The sequence below is a fragment of the Ambystoma mexicanum genome, chromosome 14, assembly GCF_040938575.1.
Source record: "Ambystoma mexicanum isolate Mex_15411 chromosome 14, UKY_AmexF1_1, whole genome shotgun sequence".
Lineage (NCBI taxonomy): Eukaryota > Metazoa > Chordata > Amphibia > Caudata > Ambystomatidae > Ambystoma > Ambystoma mexicanum.
Genome location: NC_090940.1, coordinates 294,862,186 through 294,879,928, shown reverse-complemented (window position 1 = coordinate 294,879,928; position 17,743 = coordinate 294,862,186).

Here is a 17,743-nt window from a genome sequence, read left to right as displayed (position 1 = left end):
CCCATACCTTTACCTGTCTACCGAAACAACTTACCTCCGTTTGCAGTCTTCTGTGCCTATGTTTGATCCTTCGGAAGCATAGAAGTTCTCCTTTGTGGCTCCACACTCCATCGCCTCTCCCAGGGCTCCTTCATCCATGCCAAGGAATCACAGTCCGGTAGCTGTCATCCATTGGAGTATCAACTGGACATTGGCCTCAAGACTTTTAAAGCCTCTGGATCCGCAATTCCTCCAATCTATCCTCGCCTGCAGCCTCACAGGGTTTTTTCTGCCTTACTGGCTTTTTCCCTGTTTTGGGAGGGGCGGACTCCCCAGGGTTCACCTGACGGTTTATTCCAATAACGGTCAAGGTGGCCTCCGGAGGAGACCGTCCCTATCTCTTCGAACGCAAGAAGGGGAAAGGACTCCTTAAGAAGGATACTGAAGAGGAGAGAACCCCGAAAGACCGGAGGAGAAGACAGAAAGTCGCCAGTCACAGTGAAGACCAAGGTGAGGGGACTCCTGGGGAAGGAACTGTGGGAAGTGGCTTTGACAGGTATGCCCATATCCGTCAACCCACCACTGGGGCGGGACTGACTCTGGTAAACACTCGGTAGGCGGCCTGCCTCAGTTTGAGAGGGGCGGGGCCCTGTCTCTCCTGACAAGCTCAAGTTCTTGATACTGTCACAGTATACAGAAGGCCTTTCGGAAGGACAAGAGAACAATAGGCTTGTATTTATTTCAAATATACTCAAGCAACAGGCCATGAACATCTCCATCTGAAGTTATAAAATGCATGTTCAGACTACATGGCAGCATTTGATAGTGGGAATTGTTGTGGTTGAAACTAAAATCTTGGGGTTTGGAGGATGGCATACTTAAGTTACTTATGTTGTGGCATGCGAATACCCTCCGTTCCAGTCAGATTGGCAGCAAAAGGGGATTTTCAAAGGACGTCCCTATGTACAAGGATCAAAAGCAGGGATGCGTACTAGCTCCCTGCTTGTTTAACTTGTACATTCCAGATTTGCCTTTGTTAGGCGGGACTAAACATTTTGTGCACAAGTTGGGCAGTTTTAGTTTTCCCTGTCTTGCGCAAGATGATTTTGTAATTCTTGATCATACACCTATTGTTCTTCAGAGTCGTCTGAACCTTTTAGGGGAATATGCCAAGCTAAATCATTAGAAATCAATATAACTAAGTAGATAATTATGTATTTTTGGATTAAAAAACATTCTCTAAATGTTTGTGGTTTTACTCTGCTAAATCTTTGAAGGTGGTGAAAGATATTCCTTACCTTTGCTTCCATATTACTAATTCTACATTTGAGCAGCAACTCATTGTGCCTATTAAAAACAAGGTCAATGCCTTGATGTTAAGTGGTTTCATAAGAATTCTGGTGGTTATCCCTACACCTCACTTATAAAGATTTCTAAACAAAAAGGTATCCCAGCAGTGTTAAGCAATATTGATATTGGGACAAGGGTATGGTTGTTGTGCTCCCTCTCCCGCAACTGCCTTCTGCTTTCTGGCCCAGGAGGGCTGCAGTACCCAGAGCGCCAGAGGCCACGCCCCCAACACTATCATTTTCTCCAGCCCAAGCCCTCTAGGGTGAAGCCCGCGGGACAAGGGCACGGGTGTAAGACGCCCACGGGGGGAGGGATCACCCTGTGACTTGCAGAGCATTGCCCAACAAAGAAGAGTGAAGTGAGGCACCAGCAGACAGGGTGAGGAGCTGCAATGGGGGCACTTTTGTACTGTTTGAACTTTTAGCTGAACAACTCCATCCTTGTCTCCATTTACCTACTCCAGTATGCCAGCCATGACTACAACGGTGCATACGGCCGGCTCCCCCTCAACCCTCCCAAAGGTTTCCTGTGTTCAACCAACTAAAGAGGAAAATACTAACTGTAAAATGCAAGATGCTACAGCCCTCTGTATCAGGGGTCTACCTGGCAGAACCAAGGCACAGCCCCATATCCCTATCAAGCTCACTGGTGATGCCTACCAGCATATAAAGGAGATCAACCACTTTCTTGGGAGTACTCTGGATGTTATGGGGATCAAAGTCACTGATTTTTATGCAAAGGTTAACATATCCATCAACTATAATACTAGAAATGACAGTAGAACGATCACACACAGCACAGGGAGTTGTGGGTTGGATTGTCTCGTAGCCAGTTCTATCTCCCTTAGTGTGACACTCAAGGACTACCCAGTCGAGGGGGGCTTGAACTGTGCAAGGACAACCCAAGGGGTCATGAGCCAACCGTATCTGCCATTAGAGCCTCAACTCCGAAGACCCCCACTGAAAAGAGGATTCCAGTGACCACATTGATGACCCTGAAATTGCCACAGCCCAAAATCATCCCATACCTAATCCTGATGGAAGTGATGCCCTAAATCCTGCCATAACTAACCCCAATGGTGGCGATGGCATCACAGCCCAGAACGCAGCTCCCAGCAACACCCCCAAAAAGTTGCAGGGGACAGGGTTCCTGTCTCCCATGACCAACCCCCTCACAACATTATTAAGAGATCCCAAAGACCATAAAGATAAGGCGCAGGCCTTGTGCATCGAAAAAGGACATCAGCCATGTGGTAATTCTCGTGGCACACCAGCCCCCAGCAGAATGCGCAACCCAGACCAAATGAATGAGGGACCTTCAACGGGATGCAATTGCACCCTCATCCTAAGTTAACTAGCAACCATAAAGAAGTTGCTTATGCTTATCCTAGAAAACCGTGGTGGAGGTCGTGCTACAGGGGAGCGATACTACAAAGTTGCCCCATCCAGCAGTCGAGAAACCATACAGCGTCTGGACAACTGATCCAAATCTGAGTGACATTATTGATAACCCGAGAAGCCCCTGAAACAAGTTGATCTTAACACTCATGCCAAATTCCCAATCCAGCAGCATAAAACTGTTCAAGCTCTACCACCGGTTGTGCACGGGTAGGCTGACTGGGGGCCCAGAAGCACTCTCTGGGGTGACAAACACAGTGGGGGGGCAGGATATGTAGAACCCACATTGGCCCTCAACGATACCAGCCACAAAGGTCTAAGATCTCAACGAGGTCAAGCCTAGGAGCGTGGAAACACGAGAGGGTCTCACGGGCGCGGGGCTGATATTTTTGCCAAAGGTGCTTGTGACCAGCCTGATTCTAGGGACTTGTTAATCACCATGTATACTAATTGGCTACAAACGGTATGCGGATGCTGTTCCCTAATCCATGACGATATTACAAGCTGCACAAGAACTCATTACAATGGGGGGTGCTCCTTTGACTCCATTTGCATTGAACTGAGGGAACAAAGCGTGGGCAATGATACACTGGTAATTGCTACGAGACTGTGCTTATCTCCACGTAGTATGATTGAAATCAGTGCCTCCCGCCATTTCGACAATGTTTCCCCCACTGAACCCAGGTGCCAGCACCCTTTACTTTCTGGAGCTAATGTAGTCCCACTGAGAAAAAGAACTGGGGGTGGGGGGGGCGCTATCAATGGAAGTGGGTTGGCTGTCCACATGGCCAATTGACCAGATCCTATCGGAATTATGGGCCGCTGCTACCAGGATAGGCCTGGGGGCTGCTATCCTTGTAGATATTGCTCTGTCACTGCCCGGACGTTTGGATGGCAATTTGAGTTATTGTAATTGAATGTGTCATGACCCGTAGAACTTGCCCCTTCTGGACCTCCTGGTCCTTATCGCGCCGGGGCTTGTATTCCCTGTTATTCCAAACATGGCTGCAACAAGCGATTAGCCTCACACCAGCTTTCACGACGCATACTGCACGTCCTATAAATTGGCCGCGCCCCCGCGGCCCCCGCGCGTCTCAACGCTATCAATAGGCAGTGACTCGACATGTGTGTGCTGTTCGGCGATTCTTCTCTCCGAGATCCTGGTTCCCTTCCTCCTTCCTTCTTCCTTTCCTTCTACTCGACTCCTGGAAACTCCATTCTTAGCGACCGCTACCTACTTCCCTGGACATCCTGGAACAACGACCTTCCCGGAACTCTGAACTTGCTCTGCAGCCAGACGAGACTCGAGCAAGTCTATACAAGACCCGATCCGTCCACAAGAGGAATCCTCCCGCGGAACAGAGCAAGAAGCGATCCCAGGTGAGACGGGGGGAGATTTATGACAGTTTGAGACGCCACACGACCAACATCGATACTGCTATGGAGAAAGCAGTCCAGGACCTTATGCGTGGCATGCAAGAGCTCACAACTGAAATACAGAACTTAAAGGCTGAAAATGCTGCGCTAAGGCAGCTAGTGTTATCGTGCAACCCCGCTAACAAGGACAGTGTGTTACTTGGTGGAGTGGTGGACAAATACGATGGATCAGTAAAAACCTTACATGGATTCCTGGATTCCTGCTTGGTGCATTTTACCTTTAAGCCCTATTACTTTTCAACTTCAAGTGCGAAGGTGGGCTTCATTATCTCGCACCTCACAGGCAACGCGTTAACCTGGGCTACACCCTTAGTTAACTCAGGGGATGCCCTCCTGGAGGATTATGATGGATTCATTCAGGCACTTAAGACTATGTTCGACCGCCCAGAACAGGTTTTTAGTGCTCAAGAACGTTTACTTGATTTTCGACAGGGTACCCAGGATATGCTAACATACGTTAATAGATTCAAACAACTGGTCAAGGAAGCATATTGGTCCTCTGAAGCAAGTTTCACTCTATTTCGCAGGGGTCTAAACGAGGATATTAAGGACGAATTAGCCCGGGTGGCTCGTCCTAGTTCCTTCCAGGCTCTTATGGATTTAGCCCTAAAGATAGACTTTCGAATCCAGGAAAGAAGGGCTGAAAGAAGAAAGACCAAGACACCTTTTCAAAAGAATTCCCTTGAGACCTCTGTTAAAACCGATCCAGACCCAACCCCTGACACAGATCCGGAACCCATGCAAATCGGAGCCTTCCGTGGGCCTTTTTTCCCTCAAGAAAGGATGAGAAGGATCCACACAGGCCTGTGCATGTATTGTGCCTCGGATAAACATCTTGTTAGAGAATGCCCTCTAGCCCCTCCACGGCGTTCGGGAAACGCCAGCTCCCGATCCTAGATGGAGCGAGGTGTCGGGAGAGAGATGTTTGCTCCACATCAATTCCATCCTTGAACTCTCCTGGACAAAGTAGTTTGGTGATTCTACAGGCCTTCCTTTCGCCCTCCAAAGACAAGACCTATCCCATTCTGGCCTTGGTGGACTGCAGAGCTATGGGAATTTTCATTGATCAAGACTGGGTTGTTAGTCATCAAATTCCATACGAGACACAAAACACCATGCAGCCGGTGGAAGCAATTGACGGAAGACCCCTCTCTTCAGGACCCATAAGCCTGCAGACTAAAGAGATCCAACTTTTCATAAATCATCATCGAGAGCGGATTACATTCGACATCATTAATTCAGCTCATTATCCCATGGTTTTGGGTATGCCCTGGCTACAAAAACACAATCCGTATATCAATTGGACAGCAGGTTCTTTATTCCTGGGCTCGGAGTTCTGTATGTCCCACTGTCTATCCCTGGACCTTTCCTCGATAACTCCTAAAGAACCTCCAAGAGACCAAGAAACACCACTCATGGTTTCCAATATCATACAAGTTCCAGAGACCTACCAGGAGTGTGCTGATGTATTTTCTTTCTACCGCCATAGTCCAAGCATTACCCCTTCACAGGCCTGAAGACTGTGCCATAGATACAGATCCCTCAGCTGTAATTCCTTTCGGCTGAATGTTCATCCTTTCCGAACCTGAAAAAAGGGCCCTTCGGGAATACCTCGACACCAATCTTGAAAACGGCACCATAAGACCCTCGAAATCTCCAGCGGGTGCTTCGTTGTTCTTCGTTCCCAAGAAGGACACCAAGGAACTCAGACCTTGCCTCGACTATCTAGGCTTAAACCAATGCACCCTCAAAGATCAATACCCACTGCCCCTGATTTCGGATATCTTGGAAGCTGTGAGAGTAAATTTCACGAAGCTGGATCTCCGGGGTGCCTACCATTTAATTTGAATCCGGGACGGGGACGAATGGAAGACAGCTTTTAGAACGCCCTTTGGTCACTTTGAATAACTAGTCATGCCCTTTGGACTAGCCAATGCTCGTGCAGTCTTTCAGCGTTTTATGGACAGGATGTTCTCGGATATGTTGTTCCTCTTCGTCATAGTCTATCTGGATGACATATTGATTTTTTCCAAAGATCCTTTAAAACATGAAGAACACGTAAAGGCAGTACTACAACGACTTTGTGAAAACAAACTGTTAGCCAAACCTGAAAAATGCTTGTTCCACGTTACTTCTGTTCACCACCTAGGATTCATTCTTAGCACAGAAGGAATTGGCATGGACCCTTCAAAGGTAAAGGCCATACTGGCTTGACCCGCTCCCACTTCTGTGAAACGGGTGCAATCCTTCCTGGGGCTCGCCAGCTTCTACCAGAAGTTTATTTCTACCTTTTCAGAGATTGTTCAGCCGATTGTAGCCCTATTGAAGAAGGACACCCCCTTCATCTGGTCTACATCGCAAGATCGGGCATTCCAACGATTGAAGACGGAGTTCACGCAAGCCCCCATCCTGACCCAACACAACACTAATCGCCCATTTCTAGTGGAAACGGATGCCTCTAACTACGCCATAGGGGCAGTCTTGAAACATGAACTTGAAGATGGACTGGAACACCCCATTGCTTACCTTTCACGAACCCTGAGCCCCAGTGAGACTCACTATTCCGTCCTGGAAAAGGAACTCTTGGCCATCCGTCAAGCCTTCACTGAATGGCGACACCTACTTCTGGGTGCTTGATATCCAGTTCAGGTCCGCACAGATCATCAGAATCTCCAAATCCTACAGTCTTTGGAGTGCAGGAACAGTCGTCAGGCCCGTTGGGCCTACTTCTTTGCCCAATACCAGTTGCAAATCACTCACGTCCCTGGATCACAAAACATGATTGCTGACGCCTTATCTTGACGTCCAGACTACACAACCACTGAGGATAAGGCCTATCCTAAGATGTTTCCCCAAACTATCTTTGTAGCTCAGGCAATCAGCCTCCTGGAAGAAATCCAAGCTCAAACCCAGTCCTCTGACCTCTGGAAGGAGATTTCAAGGAAGAATCCATGGAATCTAAGAGTCAATGAAGAATATCTATTCAAGGAAAATGCACTGGTCATTCCTACACAGAAATTACAACACAAGATAATAAACCTCTGCCATGATACCCCTCACTCCGGTCATCGTGGTATTACTAACACCCTCCGTCTTATACAAAGACAGTTTTGGTGGCCTCAAATGAAGACCGACGTACAACAGTACGTCAAGGCTTGTACTGTCTGCAGTCAAAACAAACATGATAACAAGAGACCGGCGGGTCTTCTACTGCAACCATCGCTGCCAACATGACCATGGGAGTTTATTGCTACAGACTTCATTGTGGAGTTACCACCTTCCTGAGGGTACACGACCATCATGGTAACCATAGACTTGTTCACCCATATGGCTCATTTCACACCTTTGTATAAGTTGCCATCCTCATCAGAACTTGCTGGAATCTTCCTGGAACATGTCTTCCGCCTCCATGGACTTCCCTCCAAGATCATATCGGACCGAGGACCTCAATATGTCTCACAATTCTGGAAACATCTCTGTCGCATTCTAGGAATCCAATGCGCTCTCTCTTCAGGTTATCACCCACAAACCAACAGAGCCACGGTACGTGTAAATCAGACTCTGGAGCAATATCTTCGTTGTTTTGCCACCAAGGTTCAGGATGACTGGTCTCTCCTCATACCCCTGGCCGAGTTTGCCTACAACAATTCCGATCACTCTGAACTCAAGGTCAGCCCTTTCTATTGCAGTCAAGGTTTTCACCCGTCCGTTTTACCTTCTGTTCTTCCACATCCCACTCCAGTACCTACTCTCGACTCTTGGATACAGACTCTCATCAACATTCACAAGGAAGCCAAGGAACATTTGAAAGATGCCCAAACACGCACTAAGTTCTATGCGGATTCCAATAGAAGACCAGCGCCCTCCTATTCTGTTGGTGATCAAGTCTGGTTGTCCTCGAAACTTTTGCCCCAACATCTATGGCCAAACAAATTGGCTCCTCGGTACTATGGACCATTTTCCATAAAGGAGGTCGTCAATCCTGTCTCATTCCGACTCAAGCTACCCGATTCCTTGAAGAAAATACACCCAGTTTTTCACACCTCCCTATTGAAACCTTACACCCAATCCTCCCGAAAATCCTGCAGGCCCAGTCCTGTTGTTGTAAATGATCAGCTAGAATATGAAGTTTCCCGAATATGCGATTCCAGATATAAGCGGGGTCGACTTCAATATCTGGTTGAATGGAAAGGATACCCTCCTAGCGAGAGAACCTGGGAACCAGTTTCTAACTTAAATACCCCTCAACTGCTTAGAAGATTCCATCCCATGCACCCGGGCAAACCTGGTGGAACAGGTCTTCGGAGGAGGCATGCTGTCATGACCCATAGAACTTGCCCCTTCTGGACCTCCTGGTCCTTATCGCGCCGGGGCTTGTATTCCCTGTTACTCCAAACATGGCCGCAACAAGCGATTAGCCTCACACCAGCTTTCACGACGCATACGGCACATCCTATAAATTGGCCACGCCCCTGCGCCTCTCAACTGTATCAATAGGCAGTGACTCGACGTGTGTGTGCTGTTCGGCGATTCTTCTCTCCGAGATCCGGTTCCCTTCCTCCTTCCTTCTTCCTTTCCTTCTACTCGACTCCTGGAAACTCCATTTTTAGCGACCGCTACCTACTTCCCTGGACATCCTGGAACAACGACCTTCCCGGAACTCTGAACACGCTCTGCAGGCGGACGACATTCAAGCAAGTCTATACAAGACCCGATCCGTCCACAAGAGGAATCCTCCCGCGGAACAGAGCAAGAAGCGATCCCAGGGGAGACAGGGGGAGATTTATGAAAGAATGTGAGTTATGTGATATGTATAGGTTGTACTTTGATGGCCCTATGGCCGAATAAAGTTTAAACTGACTGACTGATATTGTCACAGGTGATTGACCTAGAATGGTTAGATTTGGAAATTTTGGCTAGGACTTCTTAATTGTCTCACCAAGAATCTATCAGACTCAAAATAGGTCTGGTTCCCTTTAGGACCCAAACTATTATAAGGAACATTAACATATATTATAAAATGAAAAAAACCCAGAAGAAGGCTCCATTTACGATATTTTGCTGAGTATGGCTCTGGTGTGCCGTTACCCCCATTTACTGCTTTTTGTGAGCAAATATGAACTCTTTTTAAATTTCTTCCTCCAAACATTGACATTTTAGGACATTTGTTTATATATGAGATATAAATGAAGGTGTTTGTTCGAGACTGGTTCCACAATTGTGTTTGCTTGTTGTAATGAACTCATGGAGGCAAAAGTAAAGACAGACACAAGTGATCACAGTTCAAGGGTGTTTATTAAACTGTAAATGCAGGGTGGAAAAACGCCTAAGCTAAACCTAAATCTAGGTTGGGAGGAGCAAGTATCGACCAGCAAATGAAAAATAAGGCAGCCCTTGTGGCATTGTGTCAATATAAAAAGGCCTATACTAAAAAAAAAACTATTGCCAATTACTTTAACTAATTACAGAAAGAGTGTGGGATAGGGTTTCAATAAAGAAAGAAGTGTTTACAAAAGATAAGTCAGGATGTGATTGGCTCGAGGTCTCCCTTCCCCTCGTTTTTAGCACAGGACAAGGTGGGGCTTTGGAGCACAGCACAAGCTTGAGGCTTCCCAGCATGAGCTAACAGTTCTGTATCAGCTATCAGGTTCTCCAATGGTTAAGTCTCTTTGTAATGAAATGTCTCTTGCCTTCGAGGCCTGATGCTCTGAACAAACAAACACAAAGTTATTTTCTAATGTTCAGTGGGTGATGGCTTCCCTCCTAGGTCCCCCTCTTCTGGTCGCAGACCCCTCAGAAGTCGTATTCAACAAATTAAGAAAGACAGTTCCTTTCTCAGTGAACTTTGGCTGATAACTTTCCACCCCTGGAACTCTCTGGGCCGAGCTTGGATCCCAGGTGACAAGGGGGACACTTTCCTTCTCATTGTCTTGCAATGCTTCCAGCTTTCACAAATCTTAGGGGCCGATTCATGTAACAAACGTGCGCCGAAAATCTTTGCGCAAGCAGGCACAAGCAGGTGCAAGCAGGTGCAAGCAGGTGCAAGCACAAAAAAACACGCGCACGCGTGCGATTCATGGAAGTCCCTGTGCGTGTTTACCTCGGGATGTGCGCCAAACCCGTGTATGGCGCACACGTCACTGCAACATCCCGAAAGGCATGCGCGACGCGCACAGTGAAAGCGCACAACCTCGGCGCATACACCAGAAAGTGGGTGGGACACGGGGCGTAACACGCGGAATGGGGAACAACGCGCGAAAATAAGGGCGTAACTAGGGATGTACTGCAGGGAAGCAGACGGAATGCCCACACGCACTCGAACCACACGTATTCATGGAATCGAATAGGGCAAAGCCACGCACAGCCAAAGACACGCACAAGCTGAAACACGTCCGCCACACGAAGGCAGGCGGTAGAGTCCCAGCGCATCACAAAAGTGGCAACATACAGCAATTGGGCCTGTGCGAGCGGGGCACGTGTATTGCGGGGGTGCGCAGGAAGTAACACACGCGATTGAGCGGGGTACGTGTATTTCGGGGGTGCGCAGGAAGTTACACACGCGATTGAGCGGGGTACGTGTACATTGGGGGTGCGCGGGAAGTTACACACGCGATTGAGCGGGGTACGTGTATTTCGGGGGCGCGCGGGAAGTTACACACGCGATTGAGCGGGGTACGTGTATTTCGGGGGCGCGCGGGAAGTTACACACGTGATTGAGCGGGGTACGTGTATTTCGGGGGTGCGCGGGAAGTTACACACGCGATTGAGCGGGGTATGTGTATTTCGGGGGTGCGCGGGAAGTTACACGCAATTGAGCGGGGTACGTGTATTTCGGGGGTGCGCGGGAAGTTACACACGCGCTTGAGCGGGGTACGTGTATCTCGGGGGTGCACGGGAAGTTACGCACGCGATTGAGCGGGGTACGTGTATTTCGGGGGGTGCGCGGGAAGTTACACACGCGATCACATCAGGGTACGTGTATTTCGGGGGTGCGCGGGAAGTTACACACACGATCTCATCAGGGGACGTGTATTTCGGGGGTTTGCGGGAAGTTACACACGCGATCTCATCAGGGTACGTGTATTTCGGGGTGCGGGGGAAGTATCACACGCAACATCAGCAGGGTACGTGTATTCCAGGGGTGCGCGGGAAGTTCCACACGCAATTCCATCAGGGTACGTGTATTACAGGGGTGCGCGGGAAGTTCCATACGCGATCTCATCAGGGTACGTGTATTACAGGGGTGCGTGGGGAGCACCACACGTGAATTGCAATTTGTGGGTCCTCCCAGGTGTTCCCTCTACACCCTCCACGGCCCCTGCAGGTGGCTCACACCACAGGGGCCTACCCTGCACATATCCTGCAGGCACCCCATCCACCATGGCCATTCCCCCCAGCCAACCCACATGTCAACTTGTACTACTGCCCACCAACGCATGTCCCCCTGCACCCCCAGCCACCAGGGGCACCCTCCACCAGGCCCCCACCCATGTCTCCCACCCCCCCAGCAGTGCAGGGGCACCCTCCACCAGGCCCCCACCCATGTCTCCCACCACCCCCACACCCCAGCAGTGCAGGGGCACCCTCCACCAGGCCCCCACCCATGTCTCCCACCACCCCCACCCCCCAGCACTGTGGGGCACCTGTCAGCAGGCCCCCACCCATGTGCAACTCATGTCTCCCACCACCCCCACCCCCCAGCCACCAGGGGCAGCCTCCACCAGGCCCCCACCCATGTCTCCCAGCACCCCCACCCCCCAGCACTGTGGGGCACCTGCCAGCAGGCCCCCACCCATGACTCCCACCACCACCACCCCCAGCAGTGCAGGGGCACCCACCACCAGGCCCCCACCCATGTCTCCCACCACCCCCACCCCCCAGCCACCAGGGGCAGCCTCAACCAGGCCCCCACCCATGTCTCCCACCACCCCCACCCCCCAGCAGTGCAGGGGCACCCTCCACCAGGCCCCAACCCATGTCTCCCACCACCCCCACCCCAAGCACTGTGGGGCACCTGCCAGCAGGCCCCACCCATGTGCAACTCATGTCTCCCACCACCCCCACCCCCCAGCCACCAGGGGCAGCCTACACCAGGCCCCCACCCATGTCTCCCACCACCCCCACCCCCCAGCACTGTGGGGCACATGCCAGCAGGCCCCCACCCATGACTCCCACCACCCCCAACCCCCAGCAGTGCAGGGACACCCACCACCAGGCCCCCACCCATGTCTCCCAGCACCCCCACCCCCCAGCCACCAGGGGCAGCCTCCACCAGGCCCCCACCCATGTCTCCCAGCACCCCCACCCCCAGTACTGTGGGGCACATGCCAGCAGGCCCCCACCCATGACTCCCACCACCCCCAACCCCCAGCAGTGCAGGGGTACCCACCACCAGGCCCCACCCATGTCTCCCAACACCCCCACCCCCAGCCACCAGGGGCAGCCTCCACCAGGCCCCCACCCATGTCTCCCAGCACCCCCACCCCCCAGCCACCAGGGGCAGCCTCCACCAGGCCCCCACCCATGTCTCCCACCACCCCCACCCCCCAGCAATGCATGGGGCAGCCTCCACCAGGCCCCCACCCATGTCTCCCAGCACCCCCACCCCCCAGCACTGTGGGGCACCTGCCAGCAGGCCCCCACCCATGTCCAACTCATGTTCCCCACCACCCCCACCCCCCAGCACTGTGGGGCACCTGCCAGCAAGCCCCCACCCATGTCCAACTCATGTTCCCCACCACCCCTACCCCCCAGCACTGTGGGGCACCTGCCAGCAGGCCCACACCCATGTCCAACTCATGTTCCCCACCACCCCCACCCCCCAGCACTGTGGGGCACCTGCCAGCAGGCCCCCACCCATGTTCAACTCATGTTCCCCACCACCACCCAGCACTGTGGGGCACCTGCCAGCAGGCCCACACTCATGTCCAACTCATGTTACCCACCACCCCCACCCCCCAGCACTGTGGGGCACCTGCCAGCAGGCCCACACCCATGTCCAACTCATGTTCCCCACCACCCCCACCCCCCAGCACTGTGGGGCACCTGCCAGCAGGCCCCCACCCAAGTGCAACTCATGTCTCCCACCACCCCCACCCCCCAGCCTCCAGGGGCAGCCTCCACCAGGCCCCCACCCATGTCTCCCACCACCCCCACCCCCCAGCACTGTGGGGCACCTGCCAGCAGGCCCCCACCCATGACTACCACCACCCCCACCCCCCAGCAGTGCAGGGGCACCCACCACCAATCCCCACCCATGTCTCCCAGCACCCCCCACCCCCAGCCACCAGGGACAGCCTCCACCAGGCCCCCACCCATGTCTCCCAGCACCCCCACCCCCCAGCCACCAGGGGCAGCCTTCACCAGGCCCCCACCCATGTCTCCCACCACCCCACCCCCCAGCAGTGCAGGGGCAGCCTCCACCAGGCCCCCACCCATGTCTCCCAGCACCCCCACCCCCCAGCCACCAGGGGCAGCCTCCACCAGGCCCCCACCCATGTCTCCCACCACCCCCACCCCCCAGCACTGTGGGGCACCTGCCAGCAGGCCCCCACCCATGACTCCCACCACCCCCACCCCCCGGCAGTGCAGGGGCACCCACCACCAGGCCCCCACCCATGTCTCCCAGCACCCCCCACCCCCCAGCCACCAGGGACAGCCTCCACCAGGCCCCCACCCATGTCTCCCACCACCCCCACCCCCCAGCCACCAGGGGCAGCCTCCACCAGGCCCCCACCCATGTCTCCCACCACCCCCACCCCCCAGCAGTGCAGGGGCAGCCTCCACCAGGCCCCCACCCATGTCTCCCAGCACCCCCACCCCCCAGCCACCAGGGGCAGCCTCCACCAGGCCCCCACCCATGTCTACCACCACCCCCACCCCCCAGCACGGTGGGGCACCTGCCAGCAGGCCCCCACCCATGACTCCCACCACCCCCACCCCCCAGCAGTGCAGGGGCACCCACCACCAGGCCCCCACCCATGTCTCCCAGCACCCCCACCCCCCAGCCACCAGGGGCAGCCTCCACCAGGCCCCCACCCATGTCTCCCAGCACCCCCACCCCCCAGCCACCAGGGGCAGCCTCCACCAGGCCCCCACCCATGTCTCCCACGACCCCCACCCCCCAGCAGTGCAGGGGCAGCCTCCACCAGGCCCCCACCCATGTCTCCCAGCACCCCCACCCCCCAGCCACCAGGGGCAGCCTCCACCAGGCCCCCACCCATGTCTACCACCACCCCACCCCCCAGCAATGTGGGGCACCTGCTAGCAGGCCCCCACCCATAACTCCCACCACCCCCAACCCCCAGCAGTGCAGGGGCACCCACCACCAGGCCCCCACCCATGTCTCCCAGCACCCCCACCCCCCAGCCACCAGGGGCAGCCTCCACCAGGCCCCCACCCATGTCTCCCAGCACCCCCACCCCCCAGCAGTGCAAGGGCACCCTCCACCAGGCCCCCACCCATGTCTCTCAGCACCCCCACCCCCAGCACTGTGGGGCACCTGCCAGCAGGCCCCCACCCATGTCCAACTCATGTCTCCCACCACCCCCACCCCCCAGCACTGTGGGGCACCTGCCAGCAGGCCCCCACCCATGTCTCCCACCACCCCCACCTCCCAGCAGTGCAGGGGCACCCACCACCAGGCCCCCACCCATGTCTCCCAGCACCCCCACCCCCCAGCACTGTGGTGCACCTGCCAGCAGGCCCCAACCCATGTGCAACTCATGTCTCCCACCACCCCCACCCCCCAGCCACCAGGGGCAGCCTCCACCAGGCCCCTACCCATGTCTCCCACCAACCCCACCCCCCAGCACTGTGGGGCACCTGTCAGCAGGCCCTTACCCATGACTCCCACCTCCCCCACCACCCAGCAGTGCAGGGGCACCCACCACCAGGCCCCCACCCATGTCTCCCCCCACCCCCACCCCCCAGCAGTACAGGGGCACCCACCACCAGGCCCCCACCCATGTCTCCCACCACCCCCACCCCCCAGCCACCAGGGGCAGCCTCCACCAGGCCCCCACCCATGTCTCCCACCACCCCCACCCCCCAGCAGTGCAGGGGCACCCTCGACCAGGCCCCCACCCATGTCTCCCACCACCCCCACCCCCCAGCACTGTGGGGCACCTGCCAGCAGGCCCCCACCCATGTCCAACTCATGTTCCCCACCACCTCCACCCCCCAGCACTGTGGGGCACCTGCCAGCAGGCCCCCACCCATGTCCAACTCATGTTCCCCACCACCCCCACCCCCCAGCACTGTGGGGCACCTGCCAGCAGGCCCACACCCATGTCCAACTCATGTTCCCCACCACCCCCACCCCCCAGCACTGTGGGGCACCTGCCAGCAGGCCCACACCCATGTCCAACTCATGTTCCCCACCCCCCCACCCCCCAACACTGTGGGGCACCTGCCAGCAGGCCCCCACCCATGTCTCCCACCACCCCCACCCCCCAGCAGTGCAGGGGCACCCTCCACCAGGCCCCCACCCATGTCTCCCAGCACCCCCACCCCCGGCACTGTGGGGCACCTGCCAGCAGGCCCCCACCCATGTGCAACTCATGTCTCCCACCACCCCCACCCCCCAGCCACCAGGGGCAGCCTACACCAGGCCCCCACCCATGTCTCCCACCACCCCCACCCCCCAGCACTGTGGGGCACCTGCCAGCAGGCCCACACCCATGACTCCCACCACCCCCACCCCCCAGCAGTGCAGGGGCACCCAAAACCAGGCCCCCACCCATGTCTCCCAGCACCCCCACCCCCCAGCCACCAGGGGCAGCCTCCACCAGGCCCCCACCCATGTCTCCCAGCACCCCCACCCCCCAGCCACCAGGGGCAGCCTCCACCAGGCCCCCACCCATGTCTCCCACCACCCCACCCCCCAGCAGTGCAGGGGCTGCCTCCACCAGGCCCCCACCCAATGTCTCCCAGCACCCCCACCCCCCAGCCACCAGGGGCAGCCTCCACCAGGCCCCCACCCATGTCTCCCACCACCCCCACCCCCCAGCAGTGCAGGGGCAGCCTCCACCAGGCCCCCACCCATGTCTCCCAGCACCCCCACCCCCCAGCCACCAGGGGCAGCCTCCACCAGGCCCCCACCCATGTCTCCCACCACCCCACCCCCCAGCAGTGCAGGGGCTGCCTCCACCAGGCCCCCACCCAATGTCTCCCAGCACCCCCACCCCCCAGCCACCAGGGGCAGCCTCCACCAGGCCCCCACCCATGTCTCCCACCACCCCCACCCCCCAGCAGTGCAGGGGCAGCCTCCACCAGGCCCCCACCCATGTCTCCCACCACCCCCACCCCCCAGCAGTGCAGGGGCAGCCTCCATCAGACCCCCACCCATGTCTCCCACCACCCCCCAGCAGTGCAGGGGCAGCCTCCACCAGGCCTCCACCCATGTCTCCCACCCCCCACCCCCCAGCAGTGCAGGGGCACCCTCCACCAGGCCCCCACCCATGTCTCCCAGCACCCCCAACCCCCGGCACTGTGGGGCACCTGCCAGCAGGCCCCCACCCATGTGCAACTCATGTCTCCCACCACCCCCACCCCCCAGCCACCAGGGGCAGCCTCCACCAGGCCCCCACCCATGTCTCCCACCACCCCCACCCCCCAGCACTGTGGGGCACCTGCCAGCAGGCCCCCACCCATGACTCCCACCACCCCCACCCCCCAGCAGTGCAGGGGCACCCAAAACTAGGCCCCCACCCATGTCTCCCAGCACCCCCACCCCCCAGCCACCAGGGGCAGCCTCCACCAGGCCCCACCCATGTCTCCCAGCACCCCCACCCCCCAGCAACCAGGGGCAGCCTCCACCAGGCCCCCACCCATGTCTCCTACCACCCCACCCCCCAGCAGTGCAGGGGCTGCCTCCACCAGGCCCCCACCCAATGTCTCCCAGCACCCCCACCCCCCAGCCACCAGGGGCAGCCTCCACCAGGCCCCCACCCATGTCTCCCACCACCCCCACCCCCCAGCACTGTGGGGCACCTGCCAGCAGGCCCCCACCCATGACTCCCACCACCCCCCACCCCCCAGCCACCAGGGACAGCCTCCACCAGGCCCCCACCCATGTCTCCCACCCCCCCCACCCCCCAGCCACCAGGGGCAGCCTCCACCAGGCCCCCACCCATGTCTTCCACCACCCCCACCCCCCAGCAGTGCAGGAGCAGCCTCCACCAGGCCCCCACCCATGTCTCCCAGCACCCCCACCCCCCAGCCACCAGGGGCAGCCTCCACCAGGCCCCCACCCATGTCTACCACCACCCCCACCCCCCAGCACGGTGGGGCACCTGCCAGCAGGCCCCCACCCATGACTCCCACCACCCCCACCCCCCAGCAGTGCAGGGGCACCCACCATCAGGCCCCCACCCATGTCTCCCAGCACCCCCACCCCCCAGCCACCAGGGGCAGCCTCCACCAGGCCCCCACCCATGTCTCCCAGCACCCCCACCCCCCAGCCACCAGGGGCAGCCTCCACCAGGCCCCCACCCATGTCTCCCACGACCCCCACCCCCCAGCAGTGCAGGGGCAGCCTCCACCAGGCCCCCACCCATGTCTCCCAGCACCCCCACCCC